This window comes from Haemaphysalis longicornis, unplaced genomic scaffold, assembly GCF_048455015.1.
Source record: "Haemaphysalis longicornis isolate Haplotype H1 unplaced genomic scaffold, Haemaphysalis longicornis Haplotype H1 scaffold_1, whole genome shotgun sequence".
In the NCBI taxonomy this organism is placed as follows: domain Eukaryota; kingdom Metazoa; phylum Arthropoda; class Arachnida; order Ixodida; family Ixodidae; genus Haemaphysalis; species Haemaphysalis longicornis.
Genome location: NW_027526203.1, coordinates 96,017,325 through 96,029,651, shown reverse-complemented (window position 1 = coordinate 96,029,651; position 12,327 = coordinate 96,017,325). Strand labels below are relative to the sequence as shown.

At 46.7% G+C, this 12,327-nt stretch overlaps 1 pseudogene; it reads left to right on the top strand.

Annotated features, from left to right (window-relative positions):
* The first annotated feature begins 1,760 nt into the window (after positions 1 to 1,760).
* Positions 1,761 to 6,174, top strand: LOC144142413 (cytochrome P450 3A24-like; annotated as a pseudogene).
* Positions 6,175 to 12,327: the final 6,153 nt, after the last annotated feature.

The following is a 12,327-nucleotide window of genomic DNA, read 5'->3' as shown; positions in this document are numbered from 1 at the left end:
GCCCATTTTGACGAAGACGCAGCGACCACCATCCACATGGACGCAAGCAATATCGGATTAAGAGCAGTTTTAGTACAAAAGCAAGATGTTGCCGAAAAGGTTCTTGCTTTCGCAAGCAGGACGCTCTCCCGTGCGGAGTCGAACTACTCGGCAACAGAAAAAGGATGCCTTGCGGTTGTATAGGCGGTGTTGAAATTTCGCCCTTACCTGTATGGACGGCCGTTTCAAGTCGTAAGCGACCATCATTCACTATGCTGGTTGACGAGCCTTAGAAACCCTTCGGGGCGCCTTGCGCGCTAGAGCCTGAGGCTCCAAGAATTCGACATAACCGTCGTTTATAAATCTGGACGACAGCACTCCGATGCGGACTGCCTCTCCCGAGCTCCAGTAACGCCTGCAGACGATGAAGAATAGGACATTCCGTTCTTGGGAGCTGTGAACACGACCACCATGTCCCAGAAGCAGCGCGAAGACCCAGAACTACGGCCACTCATCGACTTTTTGGAGGGAGAGACAAGTAGAGTTCTGAAAGCCATCACAAGAGGGCTGTAATGCCGCCGTACAGCGGAGACGCGCGTTAACTGAGGCGCCCAAAGGCCCTTCCCTACGTGCGTTCCACACGCCATCTATTAGAGCATTTCATTACTTTTGCCGCTCGACTTCTTAGAATGCCACTAGCGGTTCCGCGGCGACCGGCGTTCTATTTTTCTGGGAGTATTTCTTACTAAATCAAGCATCCATATATTTTAATTAAAGAAACACTGCACATATAACTTTTGTATTCATATTTTGCCTTAGATATCCGTAATGTTTTGTTTTGGATCAACATTGTTGACAAGTATGAACATTGCCACCGAACGCAGATGTTTAGAAATGGCTGTGCCTATGTAAAGGTATCGTTCAACCCCTGCATTAACTTTGGCCGGGCGGATAAATAGACGGACAGACAGACATACAGACAGACCAAAACTTACGCGTTCAAGTTTCCCAAACAGGACCACCGTCTTTAAAACGTTGGTTCAACTATTCATTTGGTGCACACCGTTTGCCACGACTACAGACGGCACTGTTTCGGCCTGATTTTCTACGCGGACCCCGAAGAAGCAGTTGATAGCGTGCGGTTTTTCCCGCGGTTGAAATAACCTTTTATTTCTTAGGGCTTTCTATTTATTGAAAAGAAAGCTTGAACACAGTACAATAGGTTTTAATATATAATATAGCCGCAAAAGACAGGAAGTGGGACAACATATCCCGGGTCTGGTGTATGCGGATGACATAGTACAACTAGCAGATAGCGAGCAGTGTGTGCAGCAGCTCACAGATATGTGCGCGGAAAAAGCCACTGAACTGATGTCAGAGTTTAGCACAGCAATGTCGCGCGTTCTCCTTTTAATGCGACTCTCGTAATGAATTGGTGTTCGTTCTACGAGAAACAATTCCGCGGGTAACGAAATACAAATATCTGAGCATATGGACAAACCAAGGCCACGCCAATGTATAAACGCATGAGGTGCTTTTAATAATGAAAGGAAAAGAAATGCCTCTATCATGAAGCACAGAGCTCTATGGGGATATAACAGATATTAAGTAGTGAGAGGAATCCGGAAGGGTGTAATGGTACCGGCACCGACCTTTGCAAACGCAGCAGTGTGTGTCGAATCAGAGATCCAGTCAGGGCTAGAAGTGAACCAGATGACGGTAAGTTGGTTGGCATCAGGAGCCCACCGTAAAAAACAACAAGTGAAGCCGTGCAGGGAGACATGGGATGGGTCGCCATTGAAGTGAGAGAAGAGCAGAGCAAACTATGTTTTGAAGAACGACTTAGAAATATTGGTGACCAGAGATGGGCGGCCAAGTGTTACGGTATCTTTACATAAGAAGCGTGGACACACAGTGGAGAAAAAAAATCAGAAGGCTTAGGACAATGTCTATGAAACCTGGAAGTGAGGGGGAAACGACCAAGGCAGTAAAAATGAAGTGAAAAAATCGTATACAACAAACTGGCGAAAAAATTCCCCGCATTTCCCCGAGGGGAAGAATGTGAAAGTGCGAATGCACGAGTTGAATTTGCGCGGTTCGGTAATGTTCGCGAAAGAGAGATCACACACACACACACAACTACAAAGAAAGAAAGATGCATTTATTCACAGACACCTATTTGTGTTGTCGTTGTACTTGATTGCTAGAGCGGATCTCAGCTTTGAAATTTCGTGTCAGTATTCCTTTAAGCGGGTGCATTAGCCCTTCTCACGCCCGATTCCTGGCCAATCCCCCACGTGGGTATGTGCCATGACAGCGGCCAGGCAGCGTGCGCCCATCTCCCCCCGTTGCCAAGGAAGACGAGGAGATTCCTGGCCAATCCCCCACGTGGGTATGCAATGCGGACATCGCCAATTGATTGCTAGAGCGGATCTCAGCTTTGAAATTTCGTGTCAGTACTCCTTTAAGCGGGTGCATTAGCCCTTCTCACGCCCGATTCCTGGCCAATCCCCCACGTGGGTATGTGCCATGTCAGCGGCCAGGCAGCGCGCGCCCATCTCCCCCCGTTGCCAAGGAAGACGAGGAGATTCCTGGCCAATCCCCATCTCCCCCCCCCCCCTTGCAAAGGAAGACGAGGAGATTCCTGGCCAATCCCCCACGTGGGTATGCTATGCGGACATCGCCGGTTAACGCAGGTTCAGGGTCGCTTAAGAAGTGCATCGCATTTAAAAGGATGGGTGCGAAGAAGTCCTTAGATAAGTACAGAATCGGGAAACGGGAGAACGAGAAGGAAAAGTTATTTGATAATAGCAAACGGAGTGCATTGCTTCTTGAAACCCGGGCGGGCTGCTTGGGGAAAAAGCGCTTCATCAGCGAGCCGGTACAGGAAGGAAGAACTGTGCACAGGTCGGGGCAGGGCGCCAGAAACCACGCGACGTATTGTAACGGAGTGCAAAGGTATCCGTCAAGTCCTCAGTTAGGGAGACATCCAGCTTTGGGAAGCCCTTGGCTTTAAAGTTAACAGAAAAGGGATATGGAAAGCAGTAGAGGTTAGTAAAAGAAGCTTTGAATGTTGGGGGCAAAAGAGCAGAGAAGAATCTAGGAAGACATCCGAGCAAGCAGTCTGACTAGCACAAAAATACCATAAAGGTTTTTTTAGTGGCGAGGTGATTCTGCAGTGGTGTTACTAAGGTCGCTGCTTAACGCAACCCCGTTACAAAGGAGACGCCGCAAAGCATCATCGGGGGAATATACCCTCGTTGAGGGAAGGGGAAACGCAAAAGAGAAACAAGAATCAGCAAGGCATTAATTGCGCGCTGTACGAGTAAGGGGCGTTCGGAGAACGTACGTACGTGCGGGTGGTGCGCCACCTACGACAGTGAAAGATAGCCACGTCTTTTGTCCCAGGCCGGACGCAACACTGCTCGTTTCCGCGCACGCCTCGACGGCACGGCATAATTAGCCCTTCGGAGGGGGAAAACGTCTCGTGATTGGCGTCGTTGCAGCCGCGGACAGTACAGCGAACGAAACCTAACCACGGCCCGCCGCGGCCAAACTTTGCAATATGCGTACTGCCTTCAATATTACTCGACAAGGGGCTGCACCACTTTTGTTAATCCGGCGAAGAAAATACACGGTGGTATTTCAATGCACAACGAACCATGCAGCTCCGCGAGTGTGGGACGTACCATGTGACTAAAAATGACAAGCATTTACGTAAGTGGTGCGACTAAGAGGCTTTTTTTGTCTAAATCTGCATGAAATTTCCCATTTGGTGTCTTACACGCAGAAATTTTTGCGGTTGGTGTGGTTATGCATGGCTGCAATATATATCATTGGAGCGACGTCGGTTTACTCTACGATTGATTGATTCTGGGGTTTAACGCGCCGACGCAACGCAGGCGATGAGGCGCGCCGTAGTGGAGGGCTCCGGATTAATTTTGACCACCTGGGGATCTTTATCGTGCGCCGAAATCTCGTACACACGGGCGTTTTTGCTTTTTGCCTCCATCAGAAAAGCGGCCGCCGCCGGGAATCGAACCCGCGACCTCGTGCTCAGCAGCGCAACGCCTTAGCCACTGAGCCACCGCGGCGGGTACTTTACGCCCTCCTAAATTTATGTGCATGGAAGACATTTGCAACCTCAATCACGGAAACTGCCACTGCATTGAGCTCACAATCTTCAATCGTTATTTTTTGTATATGGAGCCCTAGGCTCCAATCACAATGATAAATTTTTGTTTAGAGTTGCAGCGAGAAAGACGAACTGTTTATACTGTCAGTAAGTTTTATACTGTATGAATTCCAATTTTACAATACCACGGCAGGAATGAAGAAATTACATTTCTCTCATAAGCCACAACGGCAAACATCCTATAGTACAGCTTCTATTTTTTTTTTCCTCTACAGGAGATGAATGGAAGAAAGTACGGGGCGTGCTCAATCCTACTTTCTCGTCAGCAAAAATGCGGCTGATATTGGGTGTTGTCGACGACTGCCCCAACACAATGATCAAAATTCTAGACCAGCGATTTTGGGGGACGGCCAGTGTCAACGTTGACGTCTCAGCTATGGCCCAAGGGCTGACGATGGACTGCATCGCTAGAACGGCACTTGCACGGAAGGTAGGACACGACAGATCTCTCGCTTACTGCAGCCTGAAAGGGTTATTTGAAAGGCATCAATAACGGAGGGGGTAGAAATATCAAGGGGAAATGTATTTCTCATCCCATCGAGGCTATCTCCAAAATACGTTGGCAAACGGAATGGCAACGCAGATTGTGTCACTTGGACGGGATGTTGCACTGATTGCCCTCGTAAACTTTTATGCCTACATAGCAAAGACGCAGAACTCATACTGTAGTCCGGAGTTTGTATCATCAATCATCCTACAGTCCCTTTCAACCCCACCCTCTGAACATGTTTCGCAAATGTGCATAGCAGAACGTCTGCTGTAGAAGAACTTAACATGCAGCAGATAAATTGATTGTTAAACTACATAAAATTTTCTTTGGCCTGACGAGTCGTCATTTGATTTATTTGGACAATTTCAGAAAATTTCACTGAAGTTGCCGAAATTCGAGGCACCCCAGCGCGCAATACGAAATGGCGGCGCAGCTATGGTAAGGTACGGGCGATTTTCAAAACACAAACAGAGTGTGAGATGGAAAGAGGTTCCTAGTCGTCCGCGGACCAACCAGAACCAAACATGTTTTCGCACCCACGACACGTAAAATCCTTCGTCGTCCAGCCAGTTAAGCACGCGCGCGCGCGACGTTCTCGAGCGACAGCCCTGTCTTGGCCAGCCACTACTATTGTTTCCGCATCATCCGCACGCAATCTGTTCACATGCTCAGGGCAACCAGGAAGAAGCCTTTTATGAGCGCACATGTGTTGCACAACTTACTCTTCCCCCAGTGTGATTACCAGCGGTTCCCGGAAGACCCTGTTCTCACGGACATCAGAAGCAGGTTAACGGACGGCGATAACTTTTAATGAATGCCGCCATAGCGTTTCCCTGGCTTCGCTCAGCCGGCAAGTGGCTCTGGGCTTACTGTGCTTACGCCAGATGCTTCACCAACGTCATAGACCACGTGCATAAGGTAATACAAGTTCGACATGTACAGGAACAAGGCGTGAAATCGAACGAGGTTCACAGCGAGGACATGCTCCAAATAATTCTCGATGCACAGAAGAAAAGCAGATCTATTTCCAGCGATTCTGACGTTACTCATCCTACTATCACGGATCAGCACAATCCCTCTAACTGCTTTGTAGCGCTAGGAGGAGGTTTTGAGACAACGGCGCTTACACTTATGCTACTCTTGGATGAACTCGCACGAAACCCCCAAGAACAAGAGTAGCTGTACGATGAGATTGCGTCAGCGTTTTCCAATGAAACAATCGAACGAGTCAGTTACGACGAGTTACAAGGCCTCACCAGATTTGACATGGTCATCAGCGAAGGATTGCGCAAGTATCCCCCTCTAGTAGTCTTTACAGCGAGGTGGTGTTACCGTGGCACAGATGTCTCTGGGTTCGAGATTCCTGCCGGCACGTTCATCATGGAAAATTCACCGCGATCCAAAACTGTGGCCTCGACCGAATGAGTTCCATCCAGAAAGATTCTCAGAAGGCGAAGTGATGCGCCGACACCCGATGTCTTACATACCATTTGGCCTCGGTCCCCGTTAGTGCATTGGCGAAACGTTCGCCCTCCTGGTACTCAAGATGGCGTTGAGCAAGCAAGTGCGAAGGTACACATTTAGTCTTAACGATGAAAGCAGAGATCCTGTCTAACTTAAGGTTCCGATAATAACGATAAGTCCGACAAAAAATATTGTGCTTAAAGTTAGGCGCAGGCGGAACATTGTGTGAGCATCTTCCGGCACCTTGCTCCTTGACACCGTCTTACGTGGAATTCATTCTAGAGAGCAGCATTGCCTTCGCCTATCTGTTCTCTCAGAAAACAATACGTAGTTTTCAAGTGCTCCCATGAGTCCTTCAGCTGGCGAGCAAAATATCGGCGGCATCGTTGCAGTCTACCAAGTGCACTCAAGCAACTTCGTGTTTTCGTCGGACCCACTAAGCCCATATCGTCGGTGTGGTGGCCGACTGAGGCGCACGACCAACTACCACACATTCTACGCGCTATAACCGACTCCATTGGTGACGTTGAAGCGCGGACAAAAATAAACGATAGGTTTACACGTAAAGGAATGTCTCACAACCGTCTCTCTATGCAAAAGCGTTACTGGCGAAAAAATTTAGCAGCGCATAGGCTCCGCTGCTTGTAATCTTTCCAGCCCGGTTTCGCTCTTCTCAAGCTCATTATTGATTACGGATCGGGGCCTCCATATTTAAAAAATTGTACCCGCGATTAGCCACGCCAAACCGCACGCTTTGTGCTAAAAAAGCGTCGTTTCGCAGGATCCGGGGATGCTGTCCTTTGGTAAGCATGGATTATGATTGGTTTATCAAGTTTATAGTTGTGTTGAGAGCGGTCATTCATATTTGAAAATACACACTAAATCCGTTTACGCACTTTTTGCCCAAAAGGCGTGTAGCATAAGTTTAAAAAGGGTGTTGGGAGGCCATTAAACCTTTTTTTCTTGAATCTCAACCCCATTATTCGTAGCCCTACCCCCCTTTTGTGTGGCAAAAAGGGTGTCCATCAACTATGCAGGTAGCCCTGCCTACCGAGGGGGTTCTGGCAACACCCTTGCCAAAACACTATCGCACAGAACGTTGCAAGAGTATACAGTGGCTCTACTTAGGCAGCAGAAAAGAACCAGCAGAAAAGAAGCAAGGGGCACGGTAGCACTGGCACTATGTGGTGGGCTCAGAATCCCTTGATCTTTACGCAGCTACTCGGCTTGCTAGACCTTGCAAACATCCGAAATTCGGGACAGATTCTTGGAGGCCCACCTGCGCATGACAACCATCCGAGCTCGCACGTGCGTTGCCTGGCTCGATCATCGCCGTTTGTTGAACTATCTCCCGGATCGTCCACGTCACGACTTGCAGCGGAAGGTATCAACCTGCAGGCGGCGCCAATGTGCAACTGGGCTACATGTAACAATCTTTCGTTCCTTACGCCCTGTGGGCACGGCGGCACTGGCAGTGTGCGATGTGCTCACAATCCCTTGAACTTCTTCATGCAGGTTATACCCCTGTCAAACGTGCCTATTTAAGTGCACTTCCGCCGAGTGCACTCGGCCTTCCGAAGTGACACTTAGGCTGCGCGCTGCTAAACGACGAAATAAAGTGCCCTTGGCCGTGATGTCAGTGGCGATAGCCGGCGTAAATATTACGCGAAATTACTTGAAATTCTCCCTCTTTATCACGTGAGGAATAATGCAAACATTTCGTTGTGTTTGCATTGTTTAAAATCGCAATCGGCGCCTCGCACAAAACCACAAAGACAGAGTCGGGACGGCGGCTGAACACCGGCGCTGATATCTTCACTGTTATTCACTGCGCAGTGAATGACAGCAGCATTATTGTTTGGGGGAAATTATCTTAAAGCGTTGAATACAACGGAAATAGGCTGAAGCATGAACACAATCACAGGGCCACAAGAAACCACCTACGAGAACGCCGCCGAGAACGGCTGCCATGGAGCAAAACACCCACCAGGCGGCGCTGGCACGTTGTTGAGAGAGAGGTTATTTTCTTATTTTTCGTCGCTGCTTCAATTTTTGTAAAAGTAACTAAGCAATATATCTATAATTAACTTTTTACGTTACTTATTATCATCTAAACGCTCGCGGCTTTAGGTTAATTTTTCCGATTTTCGGACTTCTGTTCACGAGATTACTCACTCGGCGAGCTGGCCCCGGGAAAGTGTGTTTGGGGACCACACTCAGCTTAAAGTGCGTTCCTTGTAAAGTGTCATTCGCGTTTGCCGTTTAGCTGCTCCCGAATGACATTTTAGCCGAGTGCACTCCGTGTAAGTGCACTTAAATAGGCACGTTTGACAGGGGTATTAGACTACAAAAGGATAAGTGTGCCCGTTCTAGTGACCCTTGCTTACTGCTGCTGCCGTGCCCACTGTTGTGTCTGATGATGTGTGCCATTACTTCTCTCTTGAAGAACTGGTTATTACTACTCGGAGGAGATATTGAAACAAACCCTGGGCCCGAACTCACGCACACCAAAAGCAGTAGACGAAATTTCTTGCGATATTAAGGAGATAAATGTAACACTATTGGTAAACATAGAAAGTAAAATGGATGCAGTAACACAACGAGAACAAAAGGTTGAGCGTTATCGGAACGAAGTGGCTTCCATGAGAGCTCATATCCAGTTTCTAGAGAACAGAATTGATGAATTAGAAAACAACAGCAGGCGATCAAATTTTATTTTTTACAGAATACGTTAGGTTGAATAGGAATCGGCTAAATGCTGGAGCATGCAGCGAACAATGACATCATTGGAAAAACCTTGGAACTATAGCCATTCGTAATTGAACGGATTTATGGTTTAGGAAGGCCGGCCTCCAACAAAACAAGACCTGTACTTTTCTAACTGCTTGACGCGAGGGCAACAGCAGCATGCTGAAGAACGCTTATAAAAAACTGATAGTTACGAATTTCAGGACTGGGGAAGATTTTTCCAATAAAATTCGAGAAGTACGTAAGAAACTGTGGGATAGTGCGAAACCAAATCGCGATAAACAGGACAAAGTTGCATTGGCATTCCCCAAATTGTACATAAGTGACAAAGCCTATGCCTTGGACAGCGATAAGGATGAGAGAGTACCACTTCAAGAAAATGTGGTTGATCCTTCTTTCAGAGGAATTGGTAAAACACGAAAGTGAAATGTGCCTTCACAGGAGCATTTGAATGCTTATTGTGCATCAATATGGACTTGCACATCGCTATTTATATTTCGTCGGTATGGCACCGTTAGACGCATCAGTATTAGACACTGGATTAGACGCACCGAGAATCGCGTGAATCGGATTAAAACACCAGGCGCTCGAAAGAAATGCGAATGAAACCGAACGGGTTGTCAGCGAATCGTTTGGTGAAGTCACAGTACGCTACAGCGAAAGGAGCACAGCGAAAGGAGCACGGAAGCGACACGCATCCAAGGGTTTGCTTCCAATATCTTAGATCTTGCTTTAATTTCTAGCTCAATAAATGCTCAAGTTACGGTGGAAGATGGAATCTCTGACCATAAACTGGTTCTAATTGAATTTCCCAATCTCAGCCCGGTAAAAAGTGGCAATGAAAATTCACATGTATTTATTAAAGACTATTCCAGAGCGGCCGACGAAAGCATTATTGATTACCTAGAAATGAAGTTGGACGATTTTTACGCTGAACCTTCCGATGATGTTGACAACTTGTGGTTAAAATTTAAGGAAGCAATTTTTCACTGTGAAGAAACTTACATTCCTACGAAACGTAAGAGGACAAAACGAAGGACTCCTTGGATAACGCGAGAAATAATTCATATGAAACGGAAGCTGAAAAGAATGCGGAAGCGTAAATGCGATCCAGCTGTAATAAGCCAGTTTTACCAAGAATTTAAAAGCCTGTTGCGGCAAGCGAAGAACAATTTTTTTTCACACACCCTAACCGATTTTATGACGGCACAACCGAGAAAATTTTGGCGTTACCTTGCTAAGCCGGACAGTCCAATCCGTAAGATGGAAATCAACGGCATCGTCACTGAAAACACACATGCAGTAGTTAACTCGTTCAATTCCTTTTTCCAATCGGTATTCACCCAAGCATGCCCAGTGCAAGGGCCGCTCGTTGAACGTGACTCGGCCGTGCCGGAAATCGAGATAACCGAACAAGGTATCTTGAATCTGCTTTTACAACTTGATGTTAAAAAATCGCTGGGTCCAGATAAAATCCCAAATGCGTTTCTTAGGCGTTATGCAGAACAACTTGCTCCTTTTTTGTTTAAAATATTTATGCTTTCACTGAAAACTGGTGCACTTCCGAGAGACTGGCTACGCGCAAGAATAATTCCGATCCATAAAAGTGGTAACAGATTTCTGGTGGACACGTACCGACCCATATCGCTAACGACCTACTGTTGTAAATTAATGGAGCATATCCTCAACAAAGCCATTATAGATTACTTAGAGTCTAACAATATGCTGCACCCGAAGCAACACGGATTCCGTAGGGGTCTGTCCACGGTAACGCAACTTGCAGAAATAACGCATGACTTCGCTGGCATAATTGACTCCAAACTTCAGGCTGACGCAATATTCATAGACTTCGCGAAAGCTTTCGATCGTGTGCCACATTCCAAATTAATATCCAAGCTTGAATCATTTGGAATTAATAGTAAAGTAATTGCATGGATCTCGGCTTATTTAACCAATCGCTCCCAGTATGTAACTTTAAACAACGTAGATTCTGACTGCCTCAGTGTTTTGTCCGGTGTACCTCAAGGGTCTGTTTTGGGGCCAACATTATTTCTTATTTACGTTAATGACATCTCTTCTTGTGCGGAACCAGGTGTAACATTGCGCCTTTTCGCAGATGACTGCGTCATTTACAGTACAATACGCAATATTGATGACCAATTAAAGCTAAATTCTTCTTTACGAAACATTTCCCAATGGTGCGAGATGTGGGGAATGGAAATAAATGTGTCTAAAACCGCGTTCATAAGCCTAACCAAGAAAAAACTACCTTTGTCTTTTGTGTACAGCCTTAATGCTTTTAATATTAGTAAAGTTGACAAGGTAAAATATCTGGGCGTCACATTTTCGCAAGACTTAAAATGGGAACAGCACATTACCAATACATGCACCAAGGCATTTAAACAACTAGGATTTCTGCGTAGAAAATTGGGCAAAGCACCTTCAGCAGTTAAACTAACCGCCTACAAAATCCTAGTCAGGCCCATTCTAGAATACGGAAGTATAGTGTGGGGCCCTCATCAAAACTACCTTCGCGACAAACTTGAAAGATTGCAGAATAGGGCCCTGAGGTTTATCTACTCAAAATACTCTTGGCGCGACAGTGCAACGGACATGCGCAATCAAGCGCACATAGCAACTCTGTCTTGCCGGCGTCACGTTGCTTCCATGAAGTTTTTTTATCTCCTTTTTCACGGTCACCTTAAAATCTGTAAAGACGACTATATTCATGCGCCTGGCCGCCGTTCTAGTAGGACGAACCACGATAAATGCATACGTCCCTTCAGTGCGCATAGCAATGTGTTCAAATATTCCTTTTTCCCTCGCGCTGTGAACGCTTGGAACGCGCTACCAAGTGATGCTGTTAATATTACAAATATTGATCAATTTTGTTCATTTGTGGAGCAGGTAACAGAGCCTGTATAGTTATTTTTTGTTGTTGTTCTTGTTGTTGTGATAGCGAAAAACGTGCATTGCAGTGGTGTATTGTAATTTTTGTACATACGTTGTTTGTCATGCGTAGAACGCGGTTTCTAGTATTTTGTTTCTTCTTCTCGTGTATGGGAAGAGCACCAATGTTCTATTGATGTACTCGCTATTGTAAGTGTTTCGCTGTTCCGCGTATCGTCCCTCGAAATATTGTATTTCCTTGACTTTGTATCTAATCAGATACCTGGGATGTTGTATGCCCGCTTCCTGTATGGGTCTGCAGAAGACCTACAGTATTGATAAATAAATAAAAAAATAAAAAAATTGGCGGGTCGGGATCAGTGTTGTGGGCGTGCTTGGCGAGCGACGTCCAGGTGGCGGGTGGCTTAGGCAAAGGTGCGACCACATTGATCCTGCTCCGTGGCGTGTACGCCAGATGGTTGCGTTGCGACGAGCTCAGCTTGTGGAACGCGGCGGTGGCGTTCCACAATCGTTCCACAAGCTGAGCATAGGCGGCGGACGG